Source organism: Prunus dulcis, chromosome 7, assembly GCF_902201215.1.
Source record: "Prunus dulcis chromosome 7, ALMONDv2, whole genome shotgun sequence".
NCBI classification, from domain to species: Eukaryota; Viridiplantae; Streptophyta; class Magnoliopsida; order Rosales; family Rosaceae; genus Prunus; species Prunus dulcis.
Window position 1 is genome coordinate 7,401,074 of NC_047656.1, and position 12,960 is coordinate 7,414,033.

A 12,960-nucleotide genomic window follows, 5' to 3' on the forward strand; every position below is an offset into this window, starting at 1 on the left:
GCACAGTGAAAGAAGGAAGTTGTTTATCATAATTATTGAAGATATGGAAAGATTCATAGCAATAAAGTTTATTTTGTTACATTGTTTAGATAGTCAACACTTTCAAGGATTAGCTCTAGGCGATTTGGTACACGAGAAAAAATAAATTTGAATACGTTTTACCTAAAGACAACTTCCTAGGACCATCATCGAGCAGAATAAGCGACTTAAATACAGGAGTTGATGCGAGAAATAGACAATCTTCAATATTTTGAGGCAGTTGAGACTTGAGTAATTCTCGTGTTGGCTTACCTAACAAAATAGGAGATGCACCTAATCCATAAATTAGAACTAACGGTAGAGCTCGAACTTTCACGAGGCAAAGTACGATAAACAAGATGTCACTATTGCGATTGAAGAGCTTGAACAAAACTTCATTAACACTTTTCACTTCCTCATATAATCCATCAACATAGCATTTAAAATGTACGAGTCGCACAATGAATTTTCTATTTAGTCATACGATAACAATATGACTATAGCTTGAAAACTGCCTTCTGAATATTTTGTCCGCTCTCTCCTTAAACTCATCATGTGTATATTCGGGATCACAATTGTATTAGAGAGAGAAAATTGAATAGAAAAGATGAATAGCAAAAGCATCATAATGATGAAAAAGCACCTATAAAACCGATTGGTATCCATTTCCTCTTATTCAACTATTAGACCAGACACATTAAATTTCTTTTCAGCATTGCTCAAAATTGATTACCATATTTCAATATTTATTCGGGCTTCTTCTGTTGCAAGATGGATCCCTAGTGTCCCATCTATTTCCATTGAATTTTCTATCTTTTTCTTAACATAAGTTAACATTTCGGTGCATTGAATGTCATTTCCCGTCATGGCTGCAAGTATGTTATAATCATTTATTCTAAATAATTTCTTTGCTTTTTCATTCAATATAAATGTTTTCCTTTCACTATATGTAGCCCTTATATCGACACAAACAAAGATTTTGTGATCACATATAACAACGAGGTTTGTTATGCCCCATCCCTTTTGTAAGAACTCAAAACAAAAATATCTAAAAAGAAAGAAAATATCTAAAAAGTAAGGAAAATATCTTTTAGCAAAAATGACCAAATTGCCCTCGCATATTTTAATGGGGGAAAATCAAAGATCCATTGCGTAGAGCGCGGCGAAATGAGTTCGTAGACACGGAGTAGACCCGAATCGGAGCCGTAACGAAGAAGTTATGGTCTAAAAACCACGAAGGGCAAAATGGTAATTTGGTCAAAAAGTCAGATTTTTATACCCCTCTCTCTCTCCCCCGTCACTTTCTCTCTCTTCCTCTCTCTCTCCTTCCGCGCGAACTGGGCAGTGCTCCCGTTCGACTTCCAGGCTGCGGCCCGGCCACCACAGGCCGAGCTGATCTCCGCCGTGGGTACCTACGGGTCCGCCTCCGTGTCGCCGTCACAACCTGACCAACCTCCACCCCAGGGCCGCCCTGAGCTGGCTGGAAAATCGTGTTTTCCGACGGAGGTTCGTTCGAAGCTACCGAACTTCCAGCTCGAAATTCTCCTTCGTTTCTCCACCAAATCGATCGAGTAAGGTATGGTTTCTCAGCTATTTTTCGTGTTCTAGCTGATGGGTATATGGGCTTCGATCAATTTTAGCTCTAAAGGGTTCGATTTTCGACTTGAAGTTTGGCCGAAACTTCGGCCGTTCGAAACTACTATTTCTGGTCACTTTTTGGGGGTTGTCCAAGAACAAAAGTGACTCCAAATGGGGTGTTTTACCTAGGGTAGGAGTTTGGAGTCTTGGGTTCGAGATTTTTCGGCCACCCGAAATCGCTTTGGACACCCAAAGCTGCCCGCGCGTGCTGGAGCACGTGGGCGAGGGTAGTGATGTAATTCTGTAAAGTTTTGTGACCCTCGTGTCGTCACGAGCATGTGGGTTTTCGCGGATCTCGATGCGGAGTCCGTTTGAGCCCCGAACGGATTTTTCATATAGCGCGATCCGTGGGTGCAGTGTCGTTAAAACGTCGGATCGCGCTGAATTTTGGATATGTCGGTCTACATGATGTCAGGATCGTGTAGGATTCGACGGATTGCGAATCGGAGTCCCGGATACTCCGGAATAGCGAACCCTGGGGCTAGGGTTTGGATTTTAAGCGATAACGCGATTTTGGCCAATCCGACCGCCCGATTTGGACCAAACTCGTAAAACATGGTTCACTTTCTGTAAGGAACCTTCAGAGAAGCCCAGATTGGGCATCGGAGGTCGTGGACCCACGGGGTCCCGGGTCGGCCGATCGGGCAGTGTATCGCTTAGCTGAGCATCGGACCTTTTGAAACTGGTCCAAGTGTCTGAAAAGGCTAGTGTGGGCTCAAGAGTAACTTGGATTTGAACGCACGTATTTTTAGGAGCCGGGGGCAGGGTGTTTAATTTAATTCTTTTTTCAGCGGTTTATTGATTTATTGTTCATGGATAATCAGGCATCAGAGGTCCAGCCGATCAGCAGGAGGAACCTTCAAAGGGCCAAATTAGCTCGGACCATCTGTGAGTGGACTTTCTTTCATTGATTATCTTATATAAATGAGTTATATAGAGGTTTCCATAAATAAGATTTTATAAGTGACTTTATACAAGGATTTTATCTTGATTTTATATAAATAAGTTTTTATAAATAAGTTATTATAAGCGAATCTTATTATTTGATCTTGAATAAGTATTTTGCAAATCTTTGAGCATGTTTTATACTGTTAAATATTTTGAGTTACATATATGATGAAAGTTATGTTTAGTAGCATACCTCGAGTTTTATATAACAGAATAGCAACAGCATCGAGACTACAGTCAATTTATCAGATTTCAGAAAGTTACCAGATTTTTAATTAGACCACCATGTACCCGTTTTTTTATGGTGATTACCCAGAGTCGGACCGATGTCTACGGACATCCAGTCTGATTATAGTTCAGTCAGTGCACTTGACTTTGCCTCACGAGTTTCGGGGACGCCCGGACCGTGAGTGCCAGGATTTGCGGCTCGGCAGACTTGGTGTCCCGAGACCTGCCAGGATTGCGGCTCGGCTGACTTTATGTCCCCGAGACCTGCCAGGATTGCGGATCAAGCTGACTACGGTCCCCTGCATCCTGCCAGAGCGACTCGAGTTGACTTGGTGTCATCGAGGAATCTGCCGGCGGGACAGGCTGATCATAGTCCCCTGATTTCGCCAGTTTGCGGCTCGGGTGGACTGTGTGGCGCCCGAGACCCGCCAGGGAATTGACGGATATGACAGGGGTACAAATAGGTGGTATTTTCAAAGGATTTTGAGTTTTCTTTTATTCAAGGATGACTTTCAGCGATTTTATATCGGCTTTTTAGTATTCACACAGTTATATCTCTATATCTTTATTCTGTTATACCAGTTCTTGATTCCTCCAGGCAGTGATATCTTTGTATATTTGATCGATTATGTAAGTTTATTCATCAGTATACTGATTCATGCTTATAGAATCTTTTATATTGAGATATAGTTAAATTTTCGATATATAAATATATATCCCTAGTTATTTCAAAAAGGGGGTATTATATTCTGGATTGTTTTTAAGAATTTCACTTTTTGTCCACTCACAGTTTAAAACTTGTTTTTCGCCCCCAGGTCATAGAAGTGCACATGATCCACCACCGGGCCACTCTTAGCCTCCGCGCTTCAAAGTCAGGTAGGGTTTGTAGAAAAATCCTTGAAAGCCCGTGAACTTTGAAAAATTGCTCTGATATCGAGATTTAGTGGAAAAACTGAAACTGGCAAATATTGGTTTATCCTATTCTGGCTGTTGGTGTGGATTTCTTGAATATTTAACAGGTGAAAATTTTGGGATTGGTCAAAATACAGGGGAGACTTTGCCGAATTTTCGGCAGAAGTCTAAGGGAATTTTAAAGATAAATTGAAGTAAGAAGGGTAAAAAGGTCATTTTTGCCCGACATTTGCCAGGTGTCGGACACGCACAGGACTTGGCTCGAATTCCAAAGTGGAAATTGGGTCGGGTCCTGTCACCTTTACCTATATAAAAAGTTGAATTTTATTGAGTATTAATGTCTTTCCTAAAGTGAACAATTTAAACAAGTAGAATGTGTTATAAAACTAAAAGAAATCTTAGAGAGAAGTGACATGGTAAAGAGAAAGCTTCACAACTCATTAATTTCTTGATTCCATCTATTTATAGGCTTACAAGATAGACATAAAATACCACATTTACAACATAGATATAAGTTACAAGAACTAACTACAAATATTTAGGGCATAGGTTACATAGACTTAAAAGAATGGAATGTTAAGAGGTATGGTGGTCATCAACCAACTAATGCATTTACATCACTCCCCCTTGGATGTCCACCATACAATGACATAATTTCCTCATTAAAACCTAGTTTGGAAACCCAATGATACAAAACCAAAGCGAAGGAAAAAAGAGTGCAACATTCTTCTAAATCATTGATATGGTGTTGAACATGCTTATTATGCATCATTAAACGTTTGTTAGGAAAAACATAGTGGAACAAAAACCTAGTCGAAGGAAAATAGTACATTGTGCAAATGTCCGAAGTAGTACATTGTGCAATTGTCAATATTGGAGCGGTAATACAATACATTTCTATTGTAAAACAAAATTAACTAATAATTCAACATAAATAAAATGAAATATAATAGAATAAAACAAATGAATTGGTATAAACGAGGAAATAACAAACTGCAAATAGAACATTGATCTTCAAGTAGAACATACCTAAGAACAATGTAAAAGGTGCTAGGGATCAAAGATTCATAAAGAAAAGATACAAATCACTGCTGAAAAAAAAAAACTCACTTGGAGGGAATCGACTTGAGTGAGGAGCGAAGTGGGTTGTTGCTGCTCGCTTGAATAGGAAGGAATCATATTTATGAGTATTAATTTATATATGAAGTATAATTGGTTAGGGTTAGATTTATGCTTATTTCAATGGTCCAGCTAGAGGTTTTTTTTTTCCTTAAAGTGCATATTTTTTTGGTCTAAAAGTCCAAAGGTTTTAGTCAGTCATTTAAAAAAAGGTGGAAAAAGAAGCGGCAATCGCCAAAAGCACAGTTAGATTTCCATATTCACGTCGGCGTACCTTATGGGCCATTGAAAGCTTCCACTGTTCAATGGTAAAAGCAAATGGAGGGAAAACAATCAATATATTGATGATTCTTATAAAATTAAACGAAATCATAAAGAGAATTGACATGGTACAGAGAAAACTTCTCAACTCGCTAATTTCTTGATTCCATATATTTATAAGCTTATAAGAATAGAGATTAAATACAACATTTACAACATAAATATAAATTACAAGCACTAAATACAAATATTTAGTGCATAGATTACATACACTTAAAAGAGTGACACGCTAAGAGGTATGGTGGTCATCCACCAACTAATGCATTTACAACATAATGAAGTATTTCAAAAGACATTAAAAAAAATTAATAATGCTAGGGATACCAAATTTATGCACCAAATTTGGATCCCAAATGATGTGACACATGCCAAGTCTAATTAAATCGCCAATGGTTGTCACCTATTTTAAAAAAATAAAATAAAGTCTCTGCATTTAATACTTTTAATTGGAAGAGAAAAGCAATTTTGCACCATTCTTTTCTCACACTCCCTTCTTCCATTTCAAGATCTCCAAATCGCCATAGAACCTACCTCCAAACACTAGCCGTGAGCACATATCAAATCCATTTTCCTTTTTTTTTTTTTTTTTTCCTAGTATCCTCTCCATAGTGAAATTCATTGGGTTGCTTTTAATTTTCTAAACTTTGATTTACAATATAGGATTTGGTTCATTAAGGAGATATAATATATGTTATATATATATATTAAAGCTTTAATATGATTCTAAGTATGATTTTTGAGTTTAAGAAAACTTATATAATTTGATTTTTTTTTTTTTTAAAGTTTGGCAGTGTATTTATGTAGAACTTATTATATGTTGTGATTTTTCATTGTTGATGGAACAAAGTCAAATATAGGTGGTGATGAGATATATTGTTTACGATGGTAATTTTTGTTAATTAGCATTGCATTTTAAAGTTTTTTTTTAAATTATTAAATGAAATACTCTAAAGATGTCACTATGTTATTAGTTTAGCATGAATGATATAGAATATGCCACATCATTAGTTTGGTGCACACATTTGGTGTCCCTAACAGCACCCCAAAAATAATTACCAAAAAAGAAAAGAAAAAAAGATGATATGTATAAGGTTGTTCATAAAAGAAATAAGGGAAAATAAGATAGCAAAAAATGTTATACAACATTACCAAGATATACAAAATTAAAGAATCATTCAACTAAGCATACATTCCCCCTCATGATATAAATATCTTTATTGTATTTTTGTCAAAGATATAAGTATATATCATAGAAGAAAAGAAAACAGTATATCTTTATAAGTAGTGATAATGTCATAAACTTCAACTTATTGTTGGTTTTCTCCAAGTATGCCTATTTTGAAACTAAGTAATGCAATTTTTGGTTGATCATAGAATATGCCTCAGCCATTCTCATGTTCCACTATATATGTTAATAAGTGTATTCGATGGAACAAATAGTATATTGCAAAACACAAGTTCAAGCTGACTACAAATATGTGCAGTTTCTTACACACGTGTGATTCAGTTTTGTTACAAATCAAGGTGCAACAAATAAAGAAAGAAAACTTGCTATGATCTGTTGTAGAAAGTAAAAAGATAGTCCCCACGTTTAAAAAAACAAAAAAGAAGAAAGAATGACGTCTATGAGTGGACACAAGGGCACTATTTCTTCGCCACGTGAACAAGAATGATGTCTACGAGCGGCCCAGTCTTGCAAGTCTAATCTTTCAGCTCTCCATGTGCCTTGGTTGGGGTTATAGCATCTCATGCAAGTTGACATCTTTATCTTCCAAATATTTTTTTTGGCATTTTTATCTTACAAAGATTTCATCTACAAAGTTCTCCATCATGTTCTTCGTACTCAATCTTTACCCACATCATCTTTATCTACCAAAGATTTCGTTTGTGATTCATGTTATTGTAATAAAATCCATAAAGGCGTTTCTACTCTTCATAGTTGCATAATTCTTGAATTAATTTATACTAGGGTTTGGGGTCCTGCTCATATCACTTCCTTTGATGACTTCCAATATTATATTATCTTTGTTGACCATTTCACTAAATACATATGGCTTTATCCTCTCAAGAAGAAATCTGATGTGTTTTCTGTGTCCACCAAGTCAAGTCAGTAATTGAAAAATTCTTCAACACACCTTTTGTCATCTTATACTCTTATGGTGGCGGCAAATTTATTCGACTGAAATATTTTCTTGAATCCAATGGCATCTAACATCTCACTAGGGGTAGGCATCGAGACAGGAAAACTAGAAATCGAGTCGAATCAAATTGGAAAAAATCGTAAACTTAGTTGACAAAAAAATCAAAAAACCAAACCTGACGAGGCTCACCTCAACATAATGGATATGCTGGCATCACGATCGTCATGTTGTTGAGACTAGGCTCACTCTCTTGCACAAAGCTTCTTACATTTTTTACCTACTAGATTGTTGCTTTTCAAACCGCAATCTATCTCGTTAATCTTTTCCTCACACCTATTCTCTAATATACTTCTCCATTTGAATCCTTGTTTCACCAATCACTGAATTACACTAAATTTCATACCTTTGGTTGCCTATACTACCCATGCTTACGTCCTTATTCTATCTACAAACTCAAACCTCGCTCTCGCTCATGTATTTTTCTAGGTTATTCCATATTCCAAACTGCGTATCGCGACCTTTATCCTTCCACCTCCAAAATATTTCTCTCCCGCCATGTTCAATTTGTCAAACACATCTTTTCCTATATCTCCATTTTTCCCATTCCCTCAGTCTCTTCTCAACACTTAGTATGCTTGTGGTCTTACTCTTGTTATTTTTGAACCCCTCCACTTGACAATCTCGTCACTCTCTTTAAACACCCGCTCTGTTATGCATGACATTGATACCTCTAATATTGACACCAACCAAGTGAACGCTAACACCATTGTTGTTACTGGTCCCTCGTCAGATCTGCCATGTTTCCAGACTCAAGCGGCTATGTGAGATTCTTCTTCTTGTCACTCCACTCCCATCATGTCTCTCATTACACCACCTTCCCCGTTCCCTCCACCACCTCCAGTTTGTAGACATAATATGGTCTCACTATCAAAAAATAATATTTTCAAACCCAAACAATTTAAGTATGTCTCCATCAATCCTCTAATTTCTCCTATTGAACTCACATGTCTTAAGCCATTTGTGATCTAAATTGGAGAGCTACAATGTTTGACGAAATTATTACTCTTATTCAAAATAGGACTTGGGATTTGGTCTCTTGTCACCCTAATCAAAATGTTGTGGGGGGAGGGGGTAAATGGGTGTTTCGGTTGAAAAGCAATCCAAATGGACCTTTTTCCCACTACAAAGCCTTCCTTGTTGTCAAACGGTTTCATCAACGACCCAGAGTTGATTATTATGATACTTTTAGCCCTATTGTTAAGTCTATTACCATTCAACTTGTACTATATATTACCCTAATTTAGGGATGAGTTGTTTGCCAATTGGATATCAACAATGCTTTCTTACATGAAACTCTTGCTGAGAAAGTATTTTTGCACCAACCACCTATATTCATTGATGATGCAAAACCCTCCCATGTTTGTCGTCTTCTTAAGGCCATTTATGGTCTCAAGCAAGCACCATATGCTTGGTATAAAGAATTTAAAACGTTCCTTCTCTCATAAGGGTTTAAGCACTCTAAGTACAATATCTTTTATTATTTATTTACAATGCTACTAACATTACAATATTTTTTTTTATGTGTATGTGGATGATCTTATTGTCGTAAGTAATAGCTCTTCCTTGATTGCCAAGTTCGTTCAAGCAATGTCCAGTAAGTTGTCCATCAAACATTTGGGTCCCTTCATCAGTTTCTCGGTGTCGAGGTTGTTTATACCAAATCATGCATGTTTTAGACACAACATAAGTACATCGGGACCTCCTTGACTGAACCAACATGTTAGGTGCTAAGGAGACTCATGCACCCATGTCAACTTGTCAAAGCCTTAGCCTTGCTGATGGATCCTCTCCCACTGATGGCACTCTTTATCGTGAAGTCATTGATGCCTTATAATACCTATATTACATGACATCTCATTCTCAAATAAACTATAGAAGTTCATGCCTTGCCCATCCTAACTGCATTGAGGTATGCTATCAAACACCTGTTGTGCTACCTCAAAAACACTTTGCACTATAGTCTATATCTTCAGTGTCATCAACCATTACATCTTCATACATTCTCTAATGCAAGTTGGGCGAGCAATCGTTATTATAGAACCTCCACTATTGTTGTTGAACTTTCTTGGGTGTCCACTCTTCTTTATGAGCTTGGTATCTCTTCCCCTATGTTGTCCACCATCTACTGTGACAACATGTGGGCTACCTATCTTCGTGTAAATCATTTGGTTGATTTTTCAATTAAAAAAATATAAGTGTCACTTTCCTTCTCATGTGGACCTTCTCCATTTTCTTCACGACATGTGTTACTTTCCTTACACTTAACACAATGTCATCAATGCATCCCACAAACAATTTTTTTTCTTCTTCCAAGTCTTATCCTTATTAAATTTATTGATTATTTTTTTACAACTTTTTTACCACCTTATTAAAAAAATGTCTTTAATGTCAAAGATTGTCTTATAGATTAACACCTGTAGTTCAAGTTTATCCATACTGTGAAGTTCTGTCCAAATGTTTGTTAGATTTCTCATGTGACATTCTACGTGTATTAAACAAAGGGGAATGCTAGCAACCTTTTGTCTAACCTTCTCCATTTTCTTCACGACATGTGTCACTTTCCTTACACTTAAAACAATGTCATTAATGTATCCCATAAGCTAATTTTTGTTTTCCAAGTCTTATCCTTATTAAATATATATATATATATATATTTTACACCTTTATTTACAACCTTATTTTAAAAAAATAAGAAAAAATGCCCTTTTTATTATTTGTTTTTTCAAAGAGAAATTTTGTTTTCCACAACAAAAATGATGTCACCTCCATGATAACAAATTTACATGACAATAAGATATGTTGTAGCAATTATTTTCAGATATTTAAATGTTAAGATAAGCCCAAAAAAAAAAAACCACAACAATAAAAGATAAATATCAATAATACCAAAATCCATTGAAAAATAAAAATACATTTTTAAAATAGAAAGTGATAGAATATTTTATTAGCAACAACAGATTCACAGTAATTTTCACAATAGTTAATTAAAAAACTAGTTGTTATATAAAAAAATTAAACTAGTTTATTAGCAACGTCTATTTTCTCTAGAAAAATAAAGGGACATTTTTTTATAAATTTTTTTTTTTTAAAAAAAACCTAACGTTTAGAGTAAAAAGGCGGTAGGAAAATGTGACATTTTTTTTCTTTCTCTAAATTTAAAATTGGATTTTTTAAAAAGGTGGTAAGAAAGTTTGAAAAAGACTATCCTTTTAAAAAAAAAAGGTCAATATATTTAATATGGGTAAATTTGGAAAACAAAAGTTAGCTTGTGTGATGCATTAATTGTAATAACCCAAACCAAAATATCTAAAAATTAGGATTTCTTTATTATATCCAAAAGACGATTTTGCCCTCGCATATTTTAATAGGGGAAAAATTGACTTTTTGATCGAGAAAGAATTTGGCAATTCTGCTTGCGCCGTTGCGTAGAGCACGGCGAAACGAGTCCGTACACACGAAGTTGACTCGAATCGGAGTTGTAATGAAGAAGATACGATCAAAATACCGCGAAGGGCAAAATGCTAATTTAGTCAAAAGTCAGATTTTTATCTCTTTTCTCCTTCTCTCTCCTCATTTTTCTCTCCCCTCTCTCTCTCTCCTCCCGATTCGCCCCAGCCCGCGACCTCTCCTCCTTCTCACCGTCTCCCCGGCCGCCACAGGTGGAGCCGATCTCCGCCGTTGGTACCAAACGAACCACCACTCGACCGCCGTCATTTCCTGACCCGTCGCCGACGTTGCCGTGGCCGAAGCTCGCCGGAATCTGCCATTTTTGCCGGTTTCCCAGTTTGAGCTTTGAGCTCCTCGTTCTCCCTCAATTCTCCACCAAATTGATCGAGTAAGGTATGGTTTCTCAGCTATTTTTCGTGTTCTAGCTGATGGATGTATGGGTTTCGATCGATTTTAGCTCTAGAACGTTCGATTTTTGATTTCAAAATTGGCCGAAACTTTGGCCGTCGTGATCGGCCATTTTCGGTCACTTTTTGGGGTATGTCCAAGAACAAAAGTGACTCCAAATGGGGTGTTTTACCTAGGATAGGAGTTTGGAGTCTTGGTTCCGAGATTTTCCGGCAACCCAAAATCGCTTTGGACACCCAAATCTGCCCGCGCGTGTGGCGCCGCATGGGCGAGGGTGGTGAGGTGACTCTATGTAGTTTTGCGATCCTCGTGTCGTCACGAGCGCGTAGGATTTCACGGATATCGATTCGGAGTCCGTTTGAGCCCCGAACGGATTTTCCATATCGCGCAATCCTTGGGTGCAGTGTCGTCGAATAGTTGGATTGCACTCAATTTGGATATGTCGGTCTACATGATTTCAGGATCGTGTAGGATTCGACGGATTGTGAATCGGAGTCCCGGATACTCCGAAATCGCGAACCCTGGGGCTAGGGTTTGGATTTTAAGCGATAATGTGGTTTTGGCCAATCCGACTGTCCGTTTCGGACCAAACTCGCGGAACATGGTTCATTCTCTATGAGAAACCTTCAGAGAAGCTCAAATTGGCCATCGGAGACCGTGGACCCATGGGGTCCCTGGGCAGCTTATCGCTTAATGAGGCTTCGGGTCTCTTAAGGTCGTTCTAACTGTCTAAAAAGCTATAGTGGGCATAGGAGTAAATTTAAATTGAGCACACGTATTTCTAGGAGCCGGGGGCAGGGTGTTTAATTTAAATTCTTTTTATTCAGCAGATTATTAATTTAATATTCATGGTTAATCAGGCACCAGAGGTCCGATCGACCCACATGAGGGACCTTCGAAGGGTCCAGCTAGCTCGGACCAGCTGTGAGTGGACTTTCTTTCATAAAGGCTTTTATATAAATAAGTTATATAGATGATTTCTATAAATAAGATTTCATAAGTGATTTTATATTAATTTTATACAAATAAGTTTTTATAAATGAGTTTATCTGAATAAATTTCAGTATCTGATCTTGAATAAGTGTTATTACATATTTTTCGAGTATGAAATGTAGTGTAAAACATCTTTATCTTTATATTACTCAGTTGAGTAGTAGACTTGAGATTTACCAGATTACAGGGACTTATCAGGTTTTTCTAGAATAGTTGTTTAAAACCACCGTGTAACCGCCATTTTATTTGGTGATTACCCTTAGACAGACCGATGTCTACGGACATCCTGTCTGTTTATAGTTCAGCCAGTGCACTTGACTTTGCCTCACGAGTTTCGAGGACGCTCGGACCGTGAGTGCCAGAATTTGCGGCTCGGCTAACTCTGTGTCCCCGAGACCTGCCAGGATTGCGGATCAGGCTGACTACGGTCCCTGTATCTTGCCAGAGCGGCTCGAGTCGACTTGGTGTCATCGAGACCTGTCGGCGGATCAGACTGATCATAGTCCCCTGATTTCGCCAGTTTGCTGCTCGGGTAGACTGCGTGACTCCCGAGACCTGCAAGGGGAATTGACGGATATGACAGGGGTACAAATAGGTGGTAGTTTTAAAGGATTTTGAGCTTTCTTTTATCCAATTATGACTTTCAGTTATTTTATACCAGTTTCTTTGATATTCGCGCATTTATATCTTTATATATTGGTTCGGTTATACGAGTATATTCATCAGT